Source organism: Salminus brasiliensis, chromosome 18, assembly GCF_030463535.1.
Source record: "Salminus brasiliensis chromosome 18, fSalBra1.hap2, whole genome shotgun sequence".
In the NCBI taxonomy this organism is placed as follows: domain Eukaryota; kingdom Metazoa; phylum Chordata; class Actinopteri; order Characiformes; family Bryconidae; genus Salminus; species Salminus brasiliensis.
This window is the reverse complement of record NC_132895.1, coordinates 15,957,599-15,971,683: the sequence shown is the minus strand read 5'-3', so window position 1 is coordinate 15,971,683 and position 14,085 is coordinate 15,957,599. Positions and strand designations below refer to the sequence as shown.

Sequence of the window (14,085 nt, the reverse complement as noted above, 5' to 3'; positions counted from 1 at the left end):
TGTGCTTGCGACTGCAGTGTCATCATGACATGGCTTTGTTTTTACTGTTTTTACTAATGTGAAGGTAAAGCTAACTGCTGGTTCATTCATTGACTTGAATGTTATTTTCTGAACAATGCATAACAATGCATACAACTGCTTTTGTGGTCTAGACTCTAAAGTTAGGCTTGACATTCTTTCTGAGACTTGTGATTGTCATGTTTTTTGTTTGTTTGTTTATTTATTTTTCTTTAAAAATGGCCTAACTAAGTGAGATATTGAACCATTATGACCCATTTGTGTAAAAGTCTGAACTGTGACACTTCTGTTTCATCTTCTCACAGCACGCTCAGCAGTCTGCCTAGCTGCAGAAATCCTTTGCTTTGCTTTGCTTTGCTTTACTTTATCACGGACATTGCCTCAATGTGTTGTTGTCCCATAATGCCGTTGAAGTCAGTGACTGGCCTGCACAGATTACTGACTTGATCTAGAAAAATCTGATGGATGGGAGGTGTGGGGCACATGCAATATGTATAGCAGCACAGTGCAAGATATGTGTAATATGTATTCTTCTAGTAAGCAGACTGTACAAGTAGAGATATTTTGGCAGTGTACTGTATGTATAAATGACAGATATTTATAGCTACATATTAAAAGAAAAATTGGGGGAATCTTACTTTTGTACTAAGATAAAAGTCAAGAAAGTGTATTACCAGTTAGATGTCTTGTTTTTTGAAAAAAAAAAAAGTATGTTTTCTTTTTTTTGTTTGGTTGGTTGGTTGGTTTCCTTTCTTGCTGCAGTGGTAGCGAAAGTGTGGTTATTAGCGATTATTACAGCAGATGTTACAGATGTTACAACTGCTTTTGTAGTGAATACTCTGACACTCACAGTAACCTTTTCTAGAAACATCGATGTGGTGCATATTTACTCAGCTGTACCATCGACCACATTTATGACTTGGTGCTATTTCTGATCCATTCTGTGGTCTAGACAAGTGGGGACTCATTGTAGACGCTCCATCACTAATGAAAATCCCCTGCGGTACACCATATCACACTTACATCTACAGGTGAAAGTGAAAAACCCAGTTGAGAATGATATTTGCTACGAAACAGAAACTGTCTGTTATTTCTGTTACTGCAGTTTTATCAACGATGTGTAAAAACAAAAAGACAAGAAATGAGATATGGTACTAACTAACATGCTGTAAACGAGCTCTTGCCATAAGCAAATTGAACACCCATGCTGTCTGTAGGCTTGATTAAAACAATAAACCTTGTTTATGCTGCGGATTACACAAGAAAGACAATAAAAGAAATAAAGACAGGAAGATCAGAAGATCAGCTAGCTATTCTTTCAGAACTGTTCACTCGGGCTTTGTTTGGTAGCTATGCCGGTTCTCCTGAACTTGCTTTTTTTTTTTTTTTGTCCAACCAAATATTTATTTATTCTTCCGGATATTTCCTGTCTGTCTATAGGAATGTTTTCTCTTCTAGAAACTGCAGTATTTGCATTTATGCCGGAAGCTCCATCCAACATGTTCCTGCTCCTAATGTCTTCGTATAGTGATCTACTCTCCAGTTTATGTCTCACATTTTGTACATCACTCTTACCTTGGTTCTTATGCAAACCTCAAGACGACTATTCTGATGATATCAGATCTTAATTGTATCAAACCATACGTATTAGTCACTCACCGTTCACCACAGCCTCCATTTAAAACCCACTGAATGTACATGCACATGGACATGCATGTCATAACCCACACATTATGGCTTAAGTTTTCGACTCATTATAGCTTATTACAAATTGGCCTATAATGTGTATATGCTAAAGTAATGACTTCACATATTGCTCCTAGATATTTGAATGCGTTACATGGTCATACATAGCCCAAATCTTGGTACAGAAACATGGTGAGGAGCTGGATGGACTGTGAAAGACTTGTCTTTTATTATACTTCAGCTTCTGCTTTCAGTTTTTCCATCCATTCATTCTGTACTCACTGACACAGACCGTAGATCAAGGTCCAGCCAAAAGGCCATTTCTTTAGCTGCAGTGTCTCCGTCCCCTTTCGGTTAGTGAAAACACACTGACAAGAGGGCAACAAGGTGAAGAATGGAACATTTTTGTTATTACAGCTAGGGTTAAGGAAGCTACGTCAGCGCAGTAATAGCCTGGAGTGATTCAGCCTGTGGGAACGTCTCTGGGGTCAGTCATATTGACTTATTATTTCGTACCGTGGCATGTCATTTGAAACTTGTAGCCCTGATAAAGAAAGAGCTATCACATCAGAAACACTGTCTTTCTTTTATTTCACACGCTCCAAAGCTCATTGAGTTCACATGCTCAGATGCTATAGTGTCATGTAACCTTTACTCTGCTTCAGAAATGTTTTGTATTTTGATATAATAAAAGAAGCAAAACAATCTCATGTTGTGTGTGTGTGTGTGTGTGTGTGTGTCTCGCTTTACAGTACACCACTCATATGTGGAGTAATTTACACCTGAATTACTGTAAAAGTGGAAAAGATCATTAGACAAAGTTTACAAGGTAAACAACATCAATATTTACCTGAAAAATCATTTCTGCATTACAAGCACATAGGTAAAAAGGAACATGGTCAACACCTACACTAAATGGACAAAAGTATTGGGACACCTGCTCATTTATTGTTTCTTCTGAAATTAATGGTACAGCTTTTGTTGGAGTAACTGTCTCTACTGTCCAGGGAAGCCTTTCTAACATATTGTGGAGCATTGCTGTGAGGATGTGACTACATTCAGCAAGATCAGTCTGTTGGATGTTGGATAATGATCACCACCCCACCTCATCCCCAACTCATCCCAAAAGTATTGAAGCACCATCCATCATTCAAGAAAGCTCAATGTTGGGGGGCTTTATACCCCTCTAGACCATGCCTGCCATAAGGAATGGAGCCAATAGGTTTATCTGCTGCAGAGAATCCTGGTTTATTGGCATTAGTTAATTCCTCTACAGGGAATAGACAAGCTGTGTGTGTGTGTATGTATCTGTGTCAGCAATGACTGCAGCTTAAAGTAGCTGAATGCATTCATTAGAAGGGGTGTCCAGAAATATTTTGACTAGTGTATGTCATAAGGATAAAAATGCATCACTTCTTTTTGCTTATTCCTGATATCAAAGATATCCATACTTATGTGACTGATCTTTATAGAATTTTAAGACTTCATAATAATAATAATAATAATCATCATCATCATCATCATCTCAATACAAACCTGCCAAATGGCATCTGTGTATAAATACAGAAGCATTCGACCGTGAGAGGCTCCATTCTGGCTGCTCCCAAACAGTAAAGATGAGCTCAACGTGTTCTTATCGCAAGTCACAGCGTCCTTCTCCAGGAACAGTCAGTCTCCATACGTCAAACAATCTCCAAGTCCCTGAAAGTCCAAGTCTCTGAAAGGGTGACTCAGAAGAAACATGGAGAATACATGGAAAAAGTCATTTGCAAGCACATCACTCAGCTTGTTTTCCCTACTAGTTCATATTCATATAACGTTTTGCCCGACAAAACAAAAGCGTCTCGATATCAGCCTTCAGTAGAACATCTCAGTCCCATGAAAAACATAAACACCATCCTCTGAGCAGTTTCCAAGGCCTGACCAAATAGAAAACTAGGGGTTCAAGCCCTGGATAAAAGCAAATATAAGTTAATAAGAAGAAACCTCAAGAAGACATTGCGATCATTACCTGTGAATTCTAAATACTTCGATTCCCTGGCCAGGCAAGTGCAACACACTACACTAAATCCTTGAGACAATTAGTAATACAAACAGTTATGATTGAGTATGTCATATATACCATAGATAAAAGTGTAAAAGTTGAGTGTACACAGATATCCATGATTCATTCACTTAGAACTGGTCAGTTTATGAGCATGGACACTACAGTATAATAGACACTATTACCCCACAGTGCAGCGCGAAACAGAAAAGGGAGGAGTGACTTACATCTGGAAATATTAGACAAAAATGATGGATAAGGATGCGACAGCAGCAGAAGAATATTGCTTGCAGCAATGTATGTTGGTATAGCAACGCTTTATCACTTCCTGTTCAGAACGTTAATATGTGGAGTACTAACCAACCAAACCTGCACTATTGAGATTAGTATATAGTCCTTACCTTATAGTAACAGTGTGTAGTTTAAAAAATGGAGGCAGCCTACATTCCCCTACCTGTGTAACATGATTCTGATGTAAGTCACTGTGGATAAGAGTGTCAAATAAACAAATAAAGCAAAAAAATAAAAATAAAAATAAAAAACATAATAATAATAATAATAATAAGGTTTTTTAGGTTCATTGATCATCATCAATTAAAAAATAAAACTAGAATATTGTAGTTATAGAACAGATGTCACTTTCTATGGTCTATAATCATTGTACCTTAAAACGTACATGGCAGCTGCTACTTTTAGCCGTCTGAGGCCATTAGGATAAATGACTTGGAGGGGGTATTTTTGTAACCTGTGGACTGTCGCGTTTGCACACTGTGGCTAGAACACTGAGATATCAGTGAACTGCAGAAACAGTGTCCAAACTAAATATCCTCAGTATCAGTGAACTACTGACACAGGCGTAGACTACAGCTGCTGGCCCGGCTTAATTATCTGTCCTGTAATTCCACACAGAGAAAGGGTGCAGATTAGAAATACTTTGCCTCGGCTTTGGGCTACACTGGCGTGCTAAAAATAACGCGCACCGGTGAGTGCCACTGTACGGACATCTGCGCCATACTAATCACCCTGCGCGCTCACGTCACGTCGGCGGCGCGCGCAGTGTGCACCTCTGCGCGCTCACGATTTCGAATGTTGAGGGAAAGTGTCCGCTGCGCTGCGAGCGGCGGTGCGCGTGGCTCAGCGCGGACTGCTCCTCAAAACGGGCTTGTTTATGTGAGCGGCTTTTGCCTTACAGAGGGAAACACATCGGTTTAAAACAGGAAACTGAAGGGACAGGGATCCATTTTTGAGAATTTTTAAGTTCATTCTTAAAACAGCTCTCTGTAGGTGGACACCACAGGAATCGCAAAACAGCTGGCTGGTGGTATCTAGATAGCTAACCACAAAGCTAGCGTGTCGGCGCTAGCGGCTCACCACTAGCCACCAAACGACTCTTCACACGCAAATACTAGCTAGCTATTTTCGGGGTGATTTCTTGGGGCTTCCGCAGTTCTCCTACGTGTTATACTGTGACACGAACCAACGGGGTTTCATTTTTTGTTGGTTGACTATGAGACTGTGGTGTTTCGGGCTCCTCGGCTGGGTTTGTGAAGAGTCTGTGGAAGACTACCGGCTCCAGACGGAACAGCACTGCTAGGCGACAGACACCTCCACATTCCCCCACGGACAGGACTCCGGTAAGTAGCCGGCCGGCACTGACTTTATTTAACGCTGTGTGTCTTGGTTCTTTCTTTGTGGAAGTGCAAAGTCCACTCGATTAAAATGTGCAGACTAACGTTAGACCCGTTCGTTGGTTTTTCTGCCGGACTGTAATGTAGCCACCTATAGACGCAGGTTAGAGATTGGGCGACTGTGGCTGCTGGTCTCCAGCTCAAGTCGAGTAGGGTAGTCTGTAGAAAGCACGCTGGGATTTCTGAATGTTTTGAATGGCTGAATATGAGAAAGTAGTCCTGCGACTGTGGGAGTAACAGCTGTGCCTCATGAGGATGTAGCTGCTAGCGATTTCAGGGCACTATCGATAACCCGACCTGAACAGCGTAGCTCGGTTATCTAATCACTCCCCCTGTATTATGTGGGCGTCCCTCATTCATTCCCATGTTGGAAATCAGACCGTCAGTCAGTGGTGAACCCTGTTGTGTTGTGTTTAGCTAAGCTCTAGCTGCATAAAGTCTTTAATATTTGAAAAAAATAACATAGAAAATAATCAACAAGTCAGATCCAATTGATATTGTTAAACAACCTTTTAAATCAGAATCAGCTCCTCAGGTTCATGAACTGCACCCCTCGATTACAGTTGGTGGGGTATAAATGTATAGTGGGTAACAGCACTTCCTTCCCTGTGGCAGAGTTCAATTCCCCAGCCAGGGAAGCACACCAGGCTACACTAATGAGAGTCTTTGGGCAAGACTCCTAAAACTACATTCGCCTACCAGTGTAACATGATTCAGATGCGGGTCACTCTGGATAAGAGCAGCAGCCGAATGAATACCAGGTTGTTGGTTGTTGGACTCATTCGTCTGGTCATGGTCTTGGGTTGGTCTCGCTCACTCCTGGTCTCGTTCTCGACTCCCTTCTAATGTTCATGACTACAACACTCCCCCAGCTGTCCTTAGGCTGAAGCACTTAAAACATCTTAAAACGTGGGGGAAATGATTTGGTAATGGATAGTCGGATAACTGAGACGAAAGAGAAAAATAATGGGGGACAAACACACATGGTTGGTGCTGGTGTTAAGAGGTAAACTCAGGTTCAGGTTTGTCAGAGATCTGTCTGCCAGCATGGGTACGTAAGGTTGATGGATGCTATTCCTTAATTTGTGATACTTTTGCACCAAAATAAATTGACAGCTCCAAAGTGAGATGTGAGAATCAACGCAGCATCATGAGAACTTTTGTAATGTTGGAGAACTTTCTTGTCTCTCCAAACTATAAAACTGGTAAACATTGTTAAACTGGCTTTAGGAGGTATACTAGTTCATACTATTTGGCAGTATTACTCTTTATTACTCTGTATTACTTGTCTGGTCTGTACATGTGATTTCAAGAACTATCTTTGTTTAAATCTGCCTGATCCAAAGTACTCCATAGCTGTCTGACCAGATTCATTTTCTGTAGAATAAGGTTGGATCCTTTTTCCCCAACAGGCAGAGAGATCAAAGCCCTTTTCATAAGCTCATCTATTCTTTAGCTTGGGCACTCAGTGTGGAATAGCACATTAAGCACTGCCCTACATACTTTGTCAGCTCTCTTGAATGAATATGGGTGAGATTCTTGTTATTGCATTAATGCCAGTCTTGATGATGGGCTTATTTTGTGCCTGTTTTGCAGTTATATTTGTGGGGCTTATAAATCGGTTACACTAGTAATCCAGAGTTTAATTAGCTGTGTTTTCTAACTTGATCGAACATGATTAATATGTTCATATGGTCACAAAATGGTTACTTGTGGTATCGATAATATTGTTCAGCAGCGTTGGAGTGATTGGCTAACAATGAAATTCAGTAAAGACTGGTTGCTTCATTCAGCCATGTTAAAATGGAGATATTTAAATGTTCTCGTTGAAATGGCGTACTGATTGTGGTGCAAACACAATGACACTTTGACTGATATTATATGTTTGAAAATGTCTTTAGTCCACAACTCCCAGTCAGGGGAGTTGATTTAGTTGACTAAAATCAACAACCGAAATAGTTTGCAACTAATTTAAGAGTCGATTAGTTGTTGACGTCCTAACTCCTTTTTAGGAAAGGTTTGGGGCACACCTGAACCACGGTTTAATCGACAGAGTTTAACCAGAACAGTGTGAAATTAATTTGCTGGTATTTTTTTACAGTAATAATCAGAAATCAATCAAAATACACAGCTGCACTGAAAACATAGAGGCAGAGCAGCCTGAGCAGTTCGTCCTTCTGCAGCAACATCAAGTCAATTCAAGTTAAGAGGCTTTTTTTTATTGTCAGTCTATCTGAATTCAAGTACAGAGTGGAACGAAGTTAAGACCTTTCAGGGCCGTGGTGCAACATGGGACAGAAACAGTAAAGGACAGATCAATAAAATGCATAAAAAGTTTTTTTTTTAATCTTATAATGAACTTTCCTGCTAATAGGAAACAGTGATTTTTAAAAAATCGATATTCAGATTTATTGACTTCTTTGTTAGCAAATGCATAAAACAACTTCAAGCTAAATTTAAAAGCTGATAGTTACATAAGAGTTATTTGGACATTTATAATCTAAATGGAATAGATTTGAATATAAAAATATTAATTTGTTGCAGCCTTAGTCTCATTATTATTCACAGATATGGGGATAATAAGCCAATGCTGATATCTGATCTTTTTCATATACATATCTACTGATGATGATACTAATGCAAATATGAACATCTGACATCTGACATACACACACACATATATATATATATATATATATATATATATATATATATATATATATATATATATATATACACACACATACATGCAGTCTTTGGAAGTGGTGAATTACTGTACTGACGTCAACTTTGCCAGTGCAGCACACTTTGAGAAAAAGCATTCAGGGCAAGTTTCAGGGTTGTTTACAAACTGTAGCTCAACATTTGTGCAGCTGGAGATATGGGCTTTGCTCCTGTTTAGAGGAAGCTATTCCAGTATCTGGCCTATTTGCATATTTTCTTGTGTGCGTGATGAATGCCTCTAGTTCCTTGCACTACTCTGTGAAATGATCAAAAATCTGAAATATTTGGCCTAGTACTAATATTAAAAGTTGATATGTGCTTTGATTTTTATAGTCTGTGGCGCGCTTCAGTGCCAGTATCAAAGAAACTGTTAGGCCGGTGGGGAATACGTGCTTTATCTGAGATCAAAGCACCCTGTCTGACCAGGATCTGGTCAGAGAATAGGTCTATGCAAATTTACCTAGGGGACATGAATCACGCCAGCAGTCTTTTTGCCATAAACTAACTGTTGTGTCAGATTAAACAGATACGATAGTATTGACTTTTATTTTGGTCTATTGATAAAATGAAAGAGCTAATATAGTTTACAGTAAACCTGACAAACTCTGTTAGTCTCTTACCTGGGAATCCTAAAGTCCAGACCAGTCTGAGTTGCTTGTACAACTCCTGTTGCTTGTGTTTATTTTTGTTTATTTATTTATTTTTTTAAACAGAGCTAGGATAATGTTTACATTTTATATCAAATGGAATTGGGATACAATACAACTTGTATTAAAGTAGACTAAGTGGAGAACCCTCCTGAAAATTGGAGCAATAACATTCATATAAGACACATTACCAGCCACAGCTTATTTGCACTGTATCAGTAAAAATATATTTATTCGAAGCTTGCTTGTGTTGTTTTACATTAAATTCTGAATTTAGTGATTATGTCCTCTTAATATAATATAATATAATATGTAAAGGTAAATACGAAACGTCTCCATTGAAGTCTGAACGGAGCCTTGTGGCTCTCTGCTCAGATTTTGCTCATATTTTGGTCAGATATTGGTAAACCTTGAACTTGAATGGTGCACTTGACTCATAACTCTGCTCAGGCATGTTTGATGGTTTCCTATTCTTCTCAGTGAGTGGAGGAGCTCCATTACTTGGGCTGTGGGATTGCTTTTGGAGAAGCTGAATTGAGCTTGAGCCCTGGGGTGGTTTGGGCAGGGCAGATTTATTGACGGGTGTTTGAGTCAGCCCGTCGCATTGCAGCCTGACCAAATAGGCTGTGAGAGCAAGGAGAAGAGGGAGTCAGAGAAGTGCTGTGCAGCAATGGCTTACTCACCTTCAGGTGCGAGTGTGTGCATGCTGCACTCAGTGTTTCACCTGTCCTCTGGTTTCTTTTCGGGGAGAAATGTTGTGTCAGCAGTTAAACTTTTTTTTTTTTTTGGTTGCTGCTGCCCTTCAGGATGTATTAAACTTTCCAATAACTTTGTCTTTACCACGGCTAACAACGGTCTACACACCTTACCTTACTGTTCTTTAAAAAGTCGCATCTCTGGTCAAAACTAAGTGCAGAGTAGAAGGTCTGCCTGACTGACTATTATGAATTTCCGGATCCAGTTTTTTTGACTCCTTGATTCGGTGTGAGTACTGTAATGCTACGTTTTGGTCAATACCAATCTGGTCGTTGTGTTTCTATAGATAATACAGCCGCACAAGTTAGGTAAGATGTACTGTTAATTAATACTGAAGTGAAATATATGGCACACATACAAACGTCTGTAAAAAGAGCATCTCAAAAGCAGTCAGAATTGTAGGACTACTAATATTGCATTGTTTTTTGTACCACAGTAATACATTTCCACACTGCTATAAACTATAAACAGTTCTGTTACCTCATCAGAATATCCTCATATCCTCACAGTGCTGCAAGGTGTGAAAAATGAGAGTGCACAGGTAGAACACAGCAGAAAATACAAAGGATTGAAACTTGGTTGGGTTTAAATAGCAGATACCTGATCTAGCTACACATTTCTGTCATCCCTGATCCTGATCCATCATCTACTGACTATTTGTTCAAAATGTGCAGTCAGTAAATGAATTTGTCTTCCATAAACTTTTATAGTCTGCTTTTGTAAGCAACAGATCAGTTATTTTATTTTCAGTTTAAACTGATCATCTAACAACTGGGAATTAAAACCCAATGAGGAATTCATTCGTCTTCAAAGTCTGCTCTTCTTGAAAAATAAAACTTCTAATAAGATTTTACCATATTCTCCAAATTGGAACAGCCCCTGCTTTTTATTTGTTGTTACATTTGCCAAACTAATCCGAGCTGAAAATCAGCCTCTCAGCTGTGAAAAAAATGTATGGTTATATCAGTGGATTCATTGTCTGTTGAATAACCATTGAGGCCACACACAAAGCCTGGAACGACCTCTAACCCAAAGCTTTGAATGCTGAGGATGCTTTGTGCAGCAATGAGGGCTTTGTCATTCCAGTCTGCATGTCCATTAATTACAGGAGTCCTCCCTCTACCCCACACATGAACCGATAGTCTGAATCGTGCAGAGCCTGAAAAGCATTTCCATTGGCCTCTGCCACACATTGGCATGAGGAGATGCTTTGGAATTCCCTATTGGATTCCATGCGCCCAAACAATCCACGCATTGAGAGAGGTTGTTGGAGAACAGCCAGGGAATCCCTGCAATAGAGGCATAATGAGAACACATCGACAATCTGAGTTTTCATTCAGGATTCGGCTGGCAATATGGTCTGTGTGAAATTGAGTGTAAAGGAGCCTCTGCCTAAATACCTGATATCTGTGAACACAAATGTGCACAAAGATTTTGTGAATGAGCCAGAGGAGGGTTAGGCTTAGATTTTGAATTTGTGCTCTAAATATTCTGTGCTGAAAATCACACTTTAGAACATAATGTCCTTTTAAATACAGAATTACATAAATTACATAAATAGGTCCCCTCTGCAAATGCGGATGGTGACAAAAGTGGGAAAAAGAAGCAAGACTGTCTTCTGGTAGAGATTTAACATTACTGTCTAGACCAGCCCTGTGTTTACAGTAGGCTAGCAGGCTAAGCGTCTCCGTTGGTAAAGTAATTGTTATGTTAATAGCTTCAGGTCCTCTTAGGATCTCTCTTTTGTTCCATTGTTATTCTTTTTAAAATGGATTTTTACATCTTTTAGATTTTCCAGGTTCATTTTGAAGTATTTCCTCAAAGTAGATTTTTGGAAGATTTCATTTAATTCTGAAGTAATTTGTTCACTGTGTGTGAGAATGGATCATTCACCAGCTAGGAAAGTTCCAGTTCTCAATGCATGCCGATAGTCTAATTCAATCTGATTAGTAAGGTTTGTGTGTCTCACAATGATTCCTTATGGCGAATTCATTGGGATCCATCTCCATGTCCAGTTCTTTTAAGTCCTGGTCAAAACGGCAAAATGAGTGATTTTGGCATCTGTTGATGCTGATGGTGCTCTGTAAGACCGGATCAAGATCAGTAGTCAAGTTTTAAACATTGAATTATTCATAAATATTATTAATTAAGGAAAATCATGATTTTCTGTGTTCCGTTTTGAAATACGGAGGGCTCTACTAATGGTAATCTGTAAACTGTACAGTGTAAAATTAGTCGTATTCACAGTGCATTTCTAAAACCGTATTATTCACAACAAGCCGTGTGCTGATCCTCCAGCTGTGGGAAGAAGCAATTTGAGCAATGACTCATCAGCCGAGAATCTTTTCTGAGTCCCAGTCTTGACAGCTCTGGCTTATTATTCTCTCTGCTGCTTCTAATTTGACTGAAATGCATATTCAGGGCATCTTTCTGTCTCTTCCATGTGTTGTGAGTAAGATTTGAGAAAAACTGTGAGATGGAATTTTGGCTGCAGGACAGATGCTCTCGCATGGCTATGATGTTTGTAGGTGGTGAAACAATGGTTTGGGTTAGTTTAAAATGTACTCCAATGCAGGTAACTGAACTCTTCAATAAACTAATACCCATAATGCCCCCAATCTTTATATTGATTATGTTGTTGGTGACGAATCACGTTTGAACACCGATGTAAAGGTGAGTGAAAACCTTACATGCATCATCTCTGCACGCAAAATACCATCCATGTTAAGTTCCCAATTAATTAACAGATGCCTCATTAATATAAAATTATATACTATTCTGCATTGGCCTTATAGTAGTAGTTAAGAACTTTGCAGATTCCTGAAATTGACAAAATATTCATATTGGTCTGGCACTGAATTTACTACTTTAAGATGGAATAATGCATTTAAAGGGCTTTTTATGGAGTAGGAGTTAAAAAAAAACATTCTTGAGTAAAACTGTGCCTGACAGAATTGGGCCAGACTGGTTAACAAATGGAACACTCTATCACTGATTGTGTGCCCCTTCTAGTCTTGGAGTTGACAATTACACTTTCCTGCAATACTGTTTGCATCATGCCACAGGCCTGCTTCACCATTTATATGTCAATTTAACAGACTCTTTAAAACATGATTCCAAGTATTGACAATTTGTTTACCTTTTTTATTTTGTTTTGTTTTTTTAAAGAATGAGTTGGAGATCTTTTCTGGGTCATATGTCACTCAAGCTCTCTAGAAGAGCACAAGGCAGTCAGAACAGTTTGCTAGTTTGGTTTTGATTCTGTGAAAGGACAACTGAGATGAACTGACAGGACGGTATGCTCTGTAAAAGATTTTGGATGACATTTTCAGTACTAGAAAAAAGACAAGACACACCAACATGTGAGGCTTGAAGTTTATGATGGGCTGTGTTGCTGAAAACGTGCCAAGAAACAGACTACAGCATTCATGGATTCTGAAAAGTCATTACGCTTGTGTATATTTTCCTTGGTCTGAGAGCTCGTTCTCTCACGCTTTTTCATATACTATTAGCCTGTCTCAAAATAAACGTCAATGAAGTAGATATCGTAGACTTTCTGTTCCTCACCACTGATTCTCTCCCCCAGGGTATGACCCAGTGCTAATATGGATTGAGACTCATAAAAAAGTCATTAAAGATAGAAAATATTAATTATTCATCATATATGCTGCAAGTGAAAAACTATCCATGTGATCTCCCTGGACCAGCCTGCTTTTGGACTGTTTCACTTTCAAGATTTCTTTAGCATTTGCACATCAGATCGGGTTTCGGTGGCCTGTATGGTGCATACTATGTAAATTGGCCTCCAATATTTGATGATAGAATGCAAGTTGCATCAACAAACATAAGTGGTGTTTTTTGGTGGATTAGTTTGTACAGACCGATGAATAACGCTGTGGCCTTCCTTTGTGTCTACTTGACATTCAGAATGTTTAATGTGTTAAATTTCACCCTCACTATATAAAAATAAACATATTAATTTTTTTTTTTCTTACTGACATGGTGTCTGATGCTATAGGCTGCTGCTGTATGTTCTTTGATCAGCTACTGGCACTTACCACTGGCATGCTGTGCCCTACACACGTCAGCCAGCTGCCCAGGGTGAGTGAAAAGCATCAGGGCATTCACGCTTTACCTCTGCTAGCTGCAGCATCTCCACACTTTCAGAAGCTGTATACTGAACCTTTTCTCTCATCCTTTTTTTTTTTTTTTAAATGGTGGGACCACCTTGGATTTCATAATTGAGCTTGGGCGATAACATAAATTTAGACAAACAATAATCACCTGCTGAATTATCGCTGTGAACCATATCCCTGTTTTAATATGAAGCATCTTGTGAGCATTTTAGTACCTTTCACCTTTTTCAGCTATGTAACCTTTCACTTGCAGATGTCTGTTGTTCTGCTGTGACTCAGTGGTAAAGTGATGGAGAATTAAGAACAGATGTTAATTATGGGGGAAAAAAACAATATATTTAAGCAATTAAAACAGGCTTGTACAGACACAAACATACTGCCATGAG

The 14,085-nt window shown here is 39.1% G+C and overlaps 1 protein-coding gene across 3 annotated transcripts in view; it reads left to right on the top strand.

Annotated features, from left to right (window-relative positions):
* The first annotated feature begins 4,852 nt into the window (after positions 1-4,852).
* The window catches only part of arhgap32b (Rho GTPase activating protein 32b), an 87,803-nt gene continuing 78,570 nt past the window's right edge, over positions 4,853-14,085 (top strand). For all 3 annotated transcript variants that reach the window (XM_072662823.1, XM_072662822.1, XM_072662821.1), the window contains exon 1: positions 4,853-5,382. The gene's annotated coding sequence lies outside the window, so the exon portion shown is untranslated. The remainder of the gene's footprint in view (positions 5,383-14,085) is intronic.